Here is a 14,517-nt window from a genome sequence, read left to right as displayed (position 1 = left end):
AGGAACATATGTGGACTCATAAGTCCGGCTTGATGAGGCTCCCCTATTTCGATGACCTTCTTCTGCCACATAATATTGATGTAATGCACATCGAAAAGAATATCGCCGAGGCACTTTGGGGAACTCTCATGAACACTGACAAGTCTAAGGTCAACGTTAAGGCTAGAGTGGACCTAGCGACGTTGTGTGATAGATTGAAGCAAGAGATGCGGCCTCCTAGTGGCCGAAACAAACAATGGAAAAGACCTAAGGTTGATTTCGTCTTGGAACCCAATCAAAGGAGGGAAGTACTAAAATGGATCAAGACGTTAATGTTCCCAGATGGATATACAGTGAATCTGAGCAGGGGAGTGAACTTAGGCACTTTACGAGTCAACGGGATGAAGAGTCATGACTACCACATATGGATTGAGCGGCTTCTTCCGGCGATGGTCCGAGGCTATGTCCCTGACCATATCTGGCAAGTGCTGGCAGAGTTAAGCTTTTTCTTCCATTAGCTTTGTGCTAAGGAGATATCTTGGACCGTCGCTCAGGACTTAGAAAAAGCGGCACCTGTGTTGCTCTGTAAGCTGGAGAAGATCTTTCCACCCGGCTTCTTCTTGCCCATGCAGCATCTGATTGTGCACCTCCCGTCCGAGGCACGTTTGGGGGGGGCCTGCAAGCCCGGTGGTGCTATCTAATCGAGAGATGTCTAAAGACTCTTCGCAAGAAATGTACAAATAAAGCCAGAATTGAGGCTTCCATTGCAGAGGCAAGTCTACGGGAGGAGGTGGCAAACTTCACAACACTATACTACAAGCCGAAATGAAGGAGGTGCTATCCAATTGAAGTTTGTATTGCAGGCCGAGCTGCAGGCCTAGAAGCTCGTGGTCGAGGCTCAGAGCGTGCAGCTACAGGCCCAGAGGGAAGTGTTCGCGGCCTAGGAGAGGAGGATGCAAGAAATGGAGGCCTTCATGCGGAGTGTCCAGCAAGGGGGTGTACCTTTACCGTTGGCAGCTCCTCAACCGCCTACTCCTACAGCCACTCCTGTAAGTATGAAAGTTCACTCTTACTAGATGCTTCCTTGACATACAACCATGGTTGACATACAAACTTACTAGATGCTTGACATAGAAACTTACTAGATGCATGACATAGAAACTTACTACATGCTTGCACTAGCTATGACATACAACCATGCTTGACATTCTCAATTTACTAGATGCTTGACATAGAAACTTACTAGATGCTTGCACTAGCTATGACATACACCAATGCTTCACATAGAAACTTACTAGATGAATCTCACACATGCAACCTCTTATCCTTTTTGCAGCTTCCGTTGGTGGGTTTGAATAACCGCGCTCATGCGTCACCGAATGATGGTGCCTTTGCTTCACCATCATGTCATAGGCCGCCTTTTTGAGGAGTTGTGCTTCATCATGTGCTTGGACTTGAGCTTCACTTGTGGTTGTGAATTTGTGACTTGTGGTTGTGATATTTGACTTGTGGTTGCGATATGTTGTTATTTGAGTTGTGATTGTGATATAATGTGTGAAAATGGTTTCATTGTGATATATATGTGATTATTGTGATGTTTGTGATATATATATATGACATGTGATATATATTTGAACTGTTTGTGTTAGTAGAATGCAAAAAACAAAAAAAAAATGCAATTTCGGTTGATTTGCCGACTGCAATGGTCATGGCACTCGGCAAAGCTGGGAAACTTTGCCGAGTGCCAGGACATTGCACTCGACAAAGATTTTTTTTAAAAAAAGCAAAAAATCTTTGCCGAGTGCCAAGCTGGGGAGGCACTCGGCAAAGAGCTTTTTTAAAAAATTAAAAAATGGTTTTGCCGAGTGCGCGCCACCGTGGCACTCGGGAAAGAGTTTTTTTTTAAAAAAAATAAAAGATATCTTTGCCGAGTGCCTTGCCGCCGCGGCACTCGGCAAAGAGTTTTTGAAAAAAAATGTCTTTTCCGAGTGCCCTAACTATCGGCACTCGGCAAAGGCGCCGTCAATGGAGCAGCGCCGTTGACGGCTGCTTTTCTTTGCCGAGTGCCGCCGTTGGCACTCGAAAAAGGCTTTGCCGAGTGCCTGACAAATGACCTTCGGCAAAGAGCCTCTTTGCCGTTAATTTTTTTTTCGAGGGCTCTTTGCCGAGGGCGGCACTCGACAAAGCCTTTGCCGAGGGCTTTTGGGCCTTTGCCGAGTGCCCTGGGCCCTCGACAAAGAGGGTGCCTCCAGTAGTGTCTTATAAAGTTAATCATCAGTACGAGTTCTATCTTAACATGTAAACCATCTTCGGACCAATCACTAACTATCCACATCACAAGTTGAATGAAAAAGCTTTCACATGTACCTCAAGCATGCAAAAATTGAATTTTTGTGTCGGGTTCATAAATCTGGGGTCCCTAATGGGCCCGCTTCCCAGCAAAAGCTTGGCCCAGCAGATGACATTACAAACAACGCGCAACTCTTGGGCCGGCCGAGATACCTAACGACAGGCCGGAAGAGCGATCCAGTCTCCGACCGGAAGGCCTGGCCGAGGAGGGGGCGATGCTCGCTTCCTACTCCGACCCACTTTTCTGACTGGAAGGCCTGGCCAAGCGACGTTCGCTTCCGACTTCGACCCGCTTCTCCGATCGGAAGGCCTGTCCAAGGAGGGGACGACGCTCGCTTCCGACTTCGACCCGCTTTTCCGACCGGGAATACACCGAACCTCTGCTTATGGCTCTTCTCCGACAGGCGCGGTCGAAGCCGACTGGGAACGACCGGCCGGGGACGCCCGCTCGGTGAGGACCCAAGAAATCAGGCGGAGCAAATAAGGTAAAGTGCTTAAGTCAACCGCAATACCGAGGACTGTCAGGCCATGTCAGAAGGGTACTTTGCAGCCTTCGAGACATGTCAGAACACAAACAGTGTTGTAGGCGTCGATATTTGTCCTACAGTATGGTAGGCGTCGACATTTGCCATACTAGAAGAACACGATAGAGCCTGCCACATGCACTTGGGCATCAACAGTATTGTGGGCACCGACAAATTGTCTTGTACCCGACGCCATGGGTAATAATACTAGGGCACACACACTCTCTCTCTCTTGAACTTGTAAGACCGTCCCCTTCATCTATAAAAATAGATGTGCTCTCTCCCAACAAGGACGATCATTTCGACTCTCTCTCTCTCTGCTAGCTTTAGACATTCTAAGCACTAGAACAGTTTCACTGCTCTAGAACTCTAAAAGCTACACAGAGCATATGTTTCAATACTTAGCGCACGTAGGAGTTCCCGTCACTCTTGGCCATTCGGTCCAGAGTCCGACCGGACCTCTAATACCCCCATCTTATTCCCACTCGTTTGTAACCCCACAACAAACTTCGAGCACCTAGGTTCAGGAATAAAGTCACCGACCGACTCAAACTGGACGTAGGGCACGTTGCCTGATCCAGTATAAACACTGTGTCATTAAGTGCTAGGCCACATCCGATCACAACGTACGGTAAAACGATAAATATTTACTTGTTGGTCAGTCTTCGCACCAACATTTTGACTTGGGAAATTAACTATTCAAGGTTTGCTTTCAGAGAATAGTTTCCCAAGTCAAGACAAGATTAAATGAAAAGTCTTGCTTTTTTATGTGGCTGATAAGCTGAACCATGCAAAAGCAAAAGCGTATATAGGTAGGACGTCAGTTTAATTGTACATACACGTCACGTGTGTACAGTGTAGTTATCCCTGCACTGCTGAGTGCTAGTGCACCTACGGCAACGACGACAGATACTGGTGCAGTGCACTGCAGGCCACTTTAATTAGTTGTCTCTTTTGACCTGCCGATCGAGCTATGCGATAGTGGTTTATGCGTAGTCCTAGCACTTTGGACTTAGTCATTTCGCTTTTCGAATGAAAATAGAGATATTTTTTATTGCAGGTAAAAGGAGAAAAAGAAAAAAAAATATTAGTCATTGAAGAAGGAAAAAGAAAAAGAGAAGGGGAAAGGGAAAGGGAAAGGGAAAAGCTCACACCTATCGTTTTTTTTTACAACAACACACCTATCGTTGTTGTGAAGAAGAAGTAGAAAAAGGAGGAGGAGGATATGCATGCTTGCATGGAGTGCTTAGCAGCTCAAAGAAACTAAAATTGCACTAGTCCTGAGTAATTCCATTTACTCCAGTAGTACATGCGCAGTATATCTTCCTCCTATCCATTTTATAATAAGACGATATGTTTAATATGACAGTCTCTATATACTTTGACCATTCATTTATTCTATATTATATTTTGTAAGACTATAAACTTATATGATAATTGTTAGACACTACATTTGGACTACGTAGCTGATATCGCTAAAGAAATCACTAGACCAGCGAGCGCTCATGGTCATGGGTTGGTATTTGGGTGGGTGCGCAACTAGCTAGGGAGGACAAAATGATGGAAAACCCAAATATGAAAAATGTATGCAGAGATTGCGAGAAATCGCTGTGACGGCGACGCACAACCTCAGCTGAGGCAGCAGCGGCAGGGCACGAGAATGAGTGAGAACAATTACTGGCTGGCTGGCTGCCGCCTGAGACTGACTGACAGCAACGTGTGCCGACCCATATACTGGTATGCGACATCGATGCAGCCTGCTGCATATGCTGCCTTCTGGAAGCTAGCTAAGCCTGCATCAGGATGTGAAATTAGCCCTGTAGTGTGTACCTGGTCAAAGGGGTACATACCAGTACTTGTACACGTACGAGTGGTGTCGGTGTATACAGGATTGAGACCGGCCGAGTACGTACTTGTCTAGAAGAAGAAGAATTTTGGGCGTAGTACGTCTGGCAGTGCAGCCAGCCACCGATGCTGCGCTGTGACACTGACACCGTGAGTGATGCCAATCGAGTGCGTGTGACTGACAGACAGGTGTAGTAGAGTCTCCGAGCGCGGAAAGAAACTGCCAAGGAAGGGAATCGGAAGATGCTGTGGTCAGTGTACGCACGTGTGGCATAGGAGTGTGTCTACTGGTACACTGTTTTGGCTGCGCTCTCTTGGATTGGATATGCTGACCGTGCTGAGCTTTCCTGGCCACACAGCTGATCCTGTCTGTCCTGTGGACACAACACGGGGTGAAATGAAAAGAGAAGGGTCCGCGAATCCAGCGAGCGAGGCCAAAGATACTGCTATATTGCCAAGGACACACACGGAAGTATCAGTTTGCTTGTCTTCAAGTCCCGTTTGGATCCTAATAATGGATTTTAAGAAACCAGATTAAAAAATCTGATGAGTTTCATTGAATTCTATGCATGTATGTTAAAATCTACTAGTATTCTAGCCTGTTTGAACGAGATTTTAAGATTCTGAGTTTTTTTATCTGGATTCTTGAAATCCCGTGGTAACCAAATGGTACCTAAATTTCAGTTTTAGGGCCTGTTTTGGAGCGTATGAATTTTACATGAATGATGCAGAAATTTCAAACAAGTTAGTTCAATTTCACAAGAAAAACGTAGGAATATAAATTTTTGCAACGTTCCAAACATGCCCTTAGAGAGGATTGTTCCTACTGCCATTTTTTTATACGGCTTCAACCGTTTCTAGCTCCTTGTCGCCATACGTGGGAGGAGCTCCCTTGAAGCCTAAGGTCCTCCTTGGCAAGGCTTCTCTAGAGGCTTCAGCTCTGGCTTTTTAGATGAAGTTCTACTAAACATTATCTCATGAAAACGGCTCTGTAAAAGAAGCTGCAAAGGGTAGAAGCCCTTTTTCCTACTAAAAGGGGTGAAGCCACCAAACATGGTTTCTTTGTCGTCTTCTTAGTTGAACTCATTTGCAAAGAATCCATGCCAAAGAGGGCCTAAAATACTAGTTTCACCGAGGTTTAGCTCATTTTAAGATGAGAGATGAAAATGGTTCATCACTATGGTGTAATTACAGTACACCGAGTAGCCTAAGCCGTAGCTAGACGGAGCACTACCAACCGAGGCCTACTAATAACAAGAGTAAAAAGTTCGATTTAATCTATGGACTTCGGGACTGGTCGTTGAATTTGGGAAAAGCACCCTCTAACTGCCAGCCTCCCTTCACGTACAAAAACGGGATAAATTACCGCCGATGAAATAGTTCCAATATGGTCGTTTTGGCTCATGTAGCATGTGGGCCCAACATGTATTCGGTTTTCTCAGTCATGTCTTTGGTCTTTTCAGTCATGTGATCTCGTATTGAATATTTATGCTCCTAAATAGTTAGAAGGAAAAAAATCAACTAGAAAGATGTAGACGGCATTGAGAGTTATTATAGTTGGTATATATAGATCATGTGAACTTTCGAGTTAGTTCATTTTTTCGTTAGAAAGGAAAGAATTTTCAATATTTGATACCTCAAAACGAGTTTTTGAGCCTCCATGGGATCTCCCATGAAAAAAAATTATCAACTGTAAAGTGTGTATCATTTGAGACATAAATGCTGACGTCATTTTTTTCTAAAAACTTAGACGGTTTTGCTTGCAAATAATCTGGATTTTTTTTTTCGATGGAGGAAGCAACGGTGGTATGCTCCTGCCTCCTGGCTACTATTCCCTTCATTGTAGATGTTCTGGCTTTTATAAATACATGTTATGTATGATGTACATAAATATAATATGCTTATATATATATATATATATATATATATATATATATATATATATATATATATATAGCCAGCTACAAAATAAGTTATTCTGTAGCCACCTCCATTTACTATAATTTTATATACTAATTTACCATAATGTCAATACATATTTACGATAGTTGGGTTACTATAACACATGGGGATATTTACCATAACGTTATATTAAACCACTTAGTAAGGAGTTACTATAATCTCGTAAATTAACATAGTAATTATCGTAACTCAAAGTGGCTACAGAATAAGTTATTCTGTAGCCGGCTACAGGACAGTAGTTCTATATATATATATATATATATATATATATATATATATATATATATATATATATATATATATATATAGGAAAATAACATATTTAGAAGGAAAAAAACTAAAACACCTTATAATTAGGAACGTATCGAGGACATAAGCACACATGAATCATGATGATGGCTTTGAGTTGGCACCTACCCCACCCCCACCTCGATGGAAGCGAAGCAAATAAGGGCAAAAAGGATAGATGAATCCTAGAAGTAGTAGCAGTATCATTATCATAATAAGATGAGATCAGAGGCTGGCGGTGGCGTTGCCTGTTGGCGCGTGGAAGCGCAGGCGACGAACGGAGACGCGGCAAGTCAAATACGGCGGCCGCTGGATGGATGCACCGATCGATCGGTGACAGGTGCATGCCTTTCTTTGTTCTCATTCTGCCGCCGCTGCTGTCACCGATCGATCGGCATCGATGCCGCCGGTCTACTGCGGTGCGACGTCGTCCGATCGCCACCCGCCACTGCTGCGGCCGAGCCGAGAGACAGCTGTCCTGGCCATATACGTTTTAGAAATCGATTTTGGATCTATCTAGTTCTAATTTAGAAATCGAATTTTGGAGCTGGGGCCACTTCTCACCGTCTTTAAAACCATTTTTTTTAAATTTCTAGAGACGGTTGGTATATCCAGTCCACCTCTGAAAGTTCATTTTACGAGATAGATCAAATTCCACGCTTTTAGAAATTTTATAAAAAGTAGAGGCGTTATTATTACAAATCGTTTGTGAAGTGGTAGTGCACCCATCCACCAAAACGGACGAGCGAGTGCGGTGGATCGTGGATCAAGTTCGAGAGTGACCAAAGCAAGCTAATGGAGACCTGCGGGCGGGCAGCAGCAGAGTCACCTTTGGTTTGGTTGTTTTGCTCGTGTGCACGCGCGGCCGCATCGATGGCTACCGTTATCATTACTTTTTTTTTTCTTTTTGTCTCCACTAGTTTGTGGCAAATCACGCACTCATCAGTACTCCTGCCTCTTTCCTTCCTTCCCCATCGACCGTGCGTCATCACCTTTCTTTTATATATCTTTATTTATTTATATTACATTAATTGATTTCCATCACAAAGGATATTATATTATATTATTATATAGTACATACTAGAACACGACTAGCAATCAATTATTAGGACACATGCTTGATAAATACACAGAATTGTATTATATTATTACTATTACTACTTCCTCCACCCCTTAGATAATAATGCAATTCTCACCTTTCTATAAGTCAATCAATTTTAGGCCCCGTTCGGCTGACCTTAAAAGTCGGCTTGTTCGGCTTTTTTTTTAAGTCGGAACAGTGTTTTTCTCTCACAACAATTCAGCCGGAACAGTGTTTTCCAGCCAAATTCAGCCAAGCGAACGGGTATATATTAGGGTTTGTTTGGATGATATTAAATAAACTAATATTTATGATATTAAATCTATACATGAATACACTAATATTTATACATGAATACACTAGTATTTATGATATTGAATAAATACCATTAAATTAATATAGCTATTTAAAGTCGATCAAAACTTAAAAAAGTCTGATCAAATCTATTCATAGATCGAACAGTGGGGATTGAGATACTACTAGCTACAACGATGAGGCAATGCGTATATATTAGGGTTTGTTTGGATGAAGAGACAGTGCCTAGCTAGCGCTGGATCTACATACCCGCCTGCATGAGCCTTCGGAGGCTAGGCCACAAAACAAACAGACCCTTATTGTTAGCTCCTTAACACAAGTCCATGCATGCATGGTTTTATTTTCTTCATCACTCTCCCCATCTGCAAGTAACAACCCTGTATCATCACCTATACTTGTGCTAAATCATTAATTCAGCACGTGTTAATTTGTATATAATAGCAGCCAGCACAGGGACTAATTCGCCAGGCGGCCCTGCGTTCGATCGGCTCCTCCTTTGCTAGCCACACTCTCCTCCAGTGCAGTCCAAGCCACCCCACTTTGCATATATAATTGCGAAATGGATGATCGAGCTACTGCTTGCTAGTCAAGTATCAGTCCAAGGTCCAAGTGACCAACAGCCCAATATATTTGCAGGCATGTCGTCGAGCGTTGCTTCTTCATTCTCACCCATCTTTTGACCGCACCACCATCCTCATCATCACACGCGACGACCGCTCAGCATGCAGCTAGTGCCAAATGACATTACTTACACCCACACTCCACTGCTCATCTTCCAATTAAGCAGATAAATGCCTTGTTTCATCCTCTACCTTGTTTCCATGCACCTCCAGTCAGTGGCGGAGCCGGCAAAAATCCATGCCTAGAGCCACTATCTAAATGCCTTAGTAGTCTATAGTGAGCCAACGAATTTTTTCAAATCCACAGCCCGGTACTGAACGAAAACGTAGAATTCCAGTAAAATGGCAACTCTTCGCGTTCAACCGCTGCTTTCTCATTTGGCCACGCGTGGCCTCCTCGATTCCAGGAACGGCCTCTTGCCTTCCATTAACTGCTCTTTATTTTGACACGGCTCAATGAACCTACCCCATGCCATTTTCTGTTATAAATATACTTCAGGGGATAATTGGGAGGTCATATCTACGGTCGCCTTCGCTCTCGCCATTGCACAACTTGTCTTCTTCCATCCTTAGATCAACAAAACCAAGTTCTTTCGCTCTCGCCATTGCACAACTTGTCTTCTTCCATCCTTAGATCAACAAAACCAAGTTCTTAGTAGAAAGTAATGGTGGATGGGAAGCACCCAGCTGACGACGTCCTAGAGGAGGATCTTCCTCCGCGCCAGCGCCTCCGCATCCTAGGGTATGCTAGAACTGTGTTCCTAATTTTCTGATGACCATCTAATCTTGTTAATTTCGTCTTGCAGGAACGTCACTTGGGCTAGCGTCCAGAATCTGCTGGCACGGTTCGAGGCCCAACCGGCGGCGTCTGCGGCCTCCTCCACCGACTCCTCCGATAAGTACAACGGAGATGATGCCCGGCGTTATCTTCATGAACGGGACGAGACGTTGGGTTGTCACTAGGGGGCGACCTAGGAAACTGAGCGCTTGGAGGCTACTTTGGTCGCCTCCCAAACCGCTCTCACTGCCGTGGAGGAGGAGAGCAGCATCGCCTGGGCACGACTGGTAGATTCCGATGCTAGGGTCGCAGGTAGGATTCATAAGAGAAATCATGTCTCTCTATCATTTTTTCTGTTGTGCTTATCTTGATGATTCTTTCCTTCCCCTATCTCAGCCCTGATAGAGGAATTGGAAGTCCTCCAACCAGCGGCGAATGATGCCACCGAGGCTCTGAATGCCTAGGGCGATCAGCTAGAGAACCACCTCCAGGACGTCTTGTTGGCGGTCCTTGATGACCATATTCGATCGCTAGTTAAGACACAAATAAAGGATAAACTAGCATGATTACTCACATATGTTATTTATATTGACCTATTTCATCATGTATTGGAGAATCATTTTTTTACCGGGCATATACATGAAACCCATGGAAATGGAGTCAAATGTGCAACCTAGAAAGCGTAAAAGCATAATCCACGCAAAAGAATGAAGAGGAGGCCCATGTACCTTGCAAATCCGGGCCAACCACCGATGTAGTAGTGGCCCAGACCAACTAAGGAACCGACTGAACGAAGACGGCGGCGAGAGGAGCTAGCCCTGGTGCGGCCATACTAGGGTGCACCCCTGCTGCACCGCCTTGCCTCCCCATCCACGTGGCGCTTCCCAATGGTCTGCCCTACGACGGTTGCATGGGCACATGCAGAGAAACCGACCATAGCTTTGCTATAAATAGAGGGGAGGAGCTCTCACATAAACACACACCACACAAGAGCCTCTCTCCCACACTTGTATCTTTTTACTATTCTTAGTAGTTCTATTTAGAGCAAGGCAAGAAGCTTTATTGGAGAGCTTGTACTTTGGAGAATTCTTGGTATGAATAATATGAAGATTTCTCTTATGTTCTTGCTCTTATCATATCATTATAGCTATGTTATGAAATTAGAGCTAAGTTCTTGTGTTATTCATTTAGCATATAGAACTTTATGCTTAATCTTTCATACATACATGTTTAGACCAAGACCTAAATTGAGGTAGTAGGTTCTACTTTAAGATTAGTTTTGGTCATTATATTCTTGCGGGATCGTCATCCGTCCCCATGGCGGATGCTCTAGTAGAGGACTCCTGATAAAAATGGATGCTCCTGGCCAACGCTAGAGTAGTAGTTGATAGCATAGACTTGGTGTCTAGGCTAGAGGCTACATTCGTTTGCCTCATTTCCCATGGTTGAGAGGTAGGCGGCAGGTGGTGACATCCCTGTCCGTCCATCGTAATCCATCATGTTCGGATACGGCGTAGAGCTGTAGGCCGGCGACGCTTGGCAGACCAGTGTTGACCGGTGCCTGAAGTATGTTTATAGTGACCAAAGCTCTTAACTTAGGATCTCTACCATTAGAAATTCATGTATTCATATGATATGTTAATATTAGCATAGCTATACAAGATAAGCCTGCTCTAGTTTAGGTTTATTCTTTATTCTTTCTTTTATCTTTATCCTTGAGATTATCTTGAGTGTGTGTGTCACACAATCCAACATTTATCATGGTTTACCCCTGCTATGAACTTTGGTCTATTATACAATCATGTTATCTTGACCATGTCCCTACTAGAGACTTTTATACCATGCCTTCCTTTAGGAAAATATAAATGAACGATACCCCAATACTTTCGGGTGAAATGCTACAATGATATATCCGTGCGCTTGCAGAATATTTCTGCATATGTTCAGAAATATCGTCATGGTGTTTTTTGGTGCCATTGCTAGGAAACACCAATCCTAGTGGTGACGCTAAGAAACGCCAACATGTCCCCGCGCGCACTGGGGAGATCGCCCTCCATGGTGTTCGCCAAGGGGCCACTGTTGCGTTGATGATCGCCTAGGTGAACTCTGGGCATGAACTCCGGGGGCTCTAGCCTAGCTTTGCCAGTGGTGATGACCACCATGAGCTGGTGGAGGCCTTCGCTGGGCACGCAGATGCCGCCGCAGATGCTTCTTCGGCCGAAGGAATTGTAAACAAAGTTTTCTTCGGTCAGTAGTTTGTATCTAGGGATCCAACTATGAATAAAACAGTTGACTTCCCTTATGTTGATCTCCTATTTGTCTCTGTGAATGTCATCGATGTTTTTCCATATGACTTGTATTTTTCTTCTTCATTTTTTGCACTATAGGCGATGTGTACTGCACCGGCTTTTGCCTTCTTAGGCTAAATTAGGATTTTCATTTTTTGTTCTAAAGACGATACTCTATTAGTACTGACTATCAATCCTGGTGGTAACCCGAATTCTGAGCAATACTCTTAATCACCAGGGCTCAAATTTTATAACAAAAAATAACTTTCAAAAATAGTTGACGATGATTCAAGCATCAAATCACTTATGAAACCCCAAAATCGTCGGCTGTCAAGCTCTTCCAAAGTGCTATGCAATTAAATCTGAATCCGACTCTCTAAAATAGAACAGCTATATTCTGGCAAATTAATTTACTAGAGCAATTTTTAGCTGTTCCATAGCAACCAACTAGGGGAGTCGTCAAAATAAACTCTCAGAGCAGATTGCTTGGATCGGCTGTCAACGTTCACCATTGATCTTGATGATACCTCCTTCCCGGATTCTGCTAGAGAAGCATTCATAGTCTTCGAATTCCCAATAGGATGGGTCAGCTATTGCCACGCTTACAGACATGTTAGCCAGAGCCACTTCGATGTTATCTCCTTGCCACTGGATGAGATATTGGTGCATTGTCGAAGTGATGCAACAATTAGCGTGGATCTAGTCATGACCAAGGAGCAGACTGTATGTTCCCTTGCCATCGATGACGAAAAAAGTAGTAGGTAGAGTCTTGCTCCCAATCGTCAATTCGACGTTGACTGCCTCCGGTGTCTTAGATGCATTACCACTGAAGTCTTTCAACATCATATCGATCTCAAGCAAATCTCCATGGCCCTTTCCAAGTTTGTGTAATGTAGTATAGGGCATCAGATTAACAGCAGCACCTCCATCGACTAACATCTTAGTTATCGGCTTCCCATCGATAAATCATTTCATGTATAAGGCTTTTAAGTGCCGATGCTGAGATGGTTTGTCAAATATAGCTTGTTGGGACTGGAGGGTTAGCTAAGCCACTGCTTCTCCTAATTCTTCTCCATCACTCCCTTCTTCATCGGATTCTTCTTGCTCATACTTGGAAGAAGCTCTAAATTCTACAGGTAGGATGAAGACCATATCAATATTAGTCGATGGCTTACCCTTGTTAGCATTTGCTTGATGCGCCATGTCTAAGATCTATTATACTTCTGAGCTTCTAGTTCCCTGTTCCTTAAGCGTTGAACCCTTCTCTTTTGGCTCCTTGTCAGACCTCTTGGACATCATTGGTCTTCTTGCCAAACATACTCTTCCTCTCCATCATGACCGGCCCAACTCTGATCATATGCACACTTACCTAGCCGATCATGAACTCCTTTATTTTTTATGCATCGATCCATGTCGTTGGATTGATAAATCAAACGTTCATAGATGGACCGGCGGTTGGCTTGAGATTACCTGAACTCTACATATTGATTACTGCACTCTGGGCAGTTATGTCTTGTAGGCAATTTCAAACCTTCATTCTAGCAGTGTCTGAAAAAAGGATAGCTCCAATGTAGCTTAGCTTGCTCTCTCTCATACCTTTCTTCTTCCCACCGACGATCATATTCTTCTTCTTCAAGCCGGCACTGGTAGTCCTTCTTCTATCATTGCCACTTGTTCAACAAGATCCTAGATGTCACTCGAGGATGCATAGCACCAGCTCTAGAGGTTTCACCTTGATCATACCGACTCTTTTGTTGATTATGCTGCTTCTTAGCTTCTTCATACTCATTAGCCATTATTTGAACTTTGGGGTCAATCAACCCATCTTCTTTGGCCGTAGCCGACATCAAGACCTTTGTCTTTCTCTTAGCCAACTAGAACTCTACCATATGCACCCCTAGGAGAGGATGCTTATCTATGTCCATCATCGGTTTCTTAGCTGGCTCAAACTTGATCTTTCCTTGCTCGATGGCCTTCTGAATGTGAAAGTGGAAGATTTTGCATTCATTGGTACTGTGGTTGGTAACATTATGGAACTTGTAGTATTTCTTCCCTTTGAGTTCTTTAGCCAAAGGGATCACATGATTTGCAGGTAATCTCAACTGCTTTTTTTCCAACAGCAAGTCGAAGATCCTGTCGGCTTTCTTAACATCGAAGTCATAGGTATTCTCTATTTCCTTAACCCATGGACAAGATACAGGAGCCTTGCCCCATGTCCATTTGGCGATCGTGACTTCTAGATCATCTCCATCAGAGTCCGCATCATAGGGATCGGTCATAACAGCAGTACCCTTCAAATACTTCTCTTTGCACAGGGCTCAATGCTGATTCTCAAAGGCAGACACTCTTTGAACTAAATTGTCCAAGCTTTAAAATTCCTGGCCATCAAACTTCTCTTTAATTAATGGAGATATCCCTTGAAGGGTCAATTCAGCTAATTGGCCATCAGACAGATTCAGCGAGTAGCAACGGCTCCTTACTTCTCTAA

Source organism: Miscanthus floridulus, chromosome 15 (assembly GCF_019320115.1).
Source record: "Miscanthus floridulus cultivar M001 chromosome 15, ASM1932011v1, whole genome shotgun sequence".
NCBI lineage: Eukaryota > Viridiplantae > Streptophyta > Magnoliopsida > Poales > Poaceae > Miscanthus > Miscanthus floridulus.
This window is presented reverse-complemented; position numbering follows the sequence as displayed.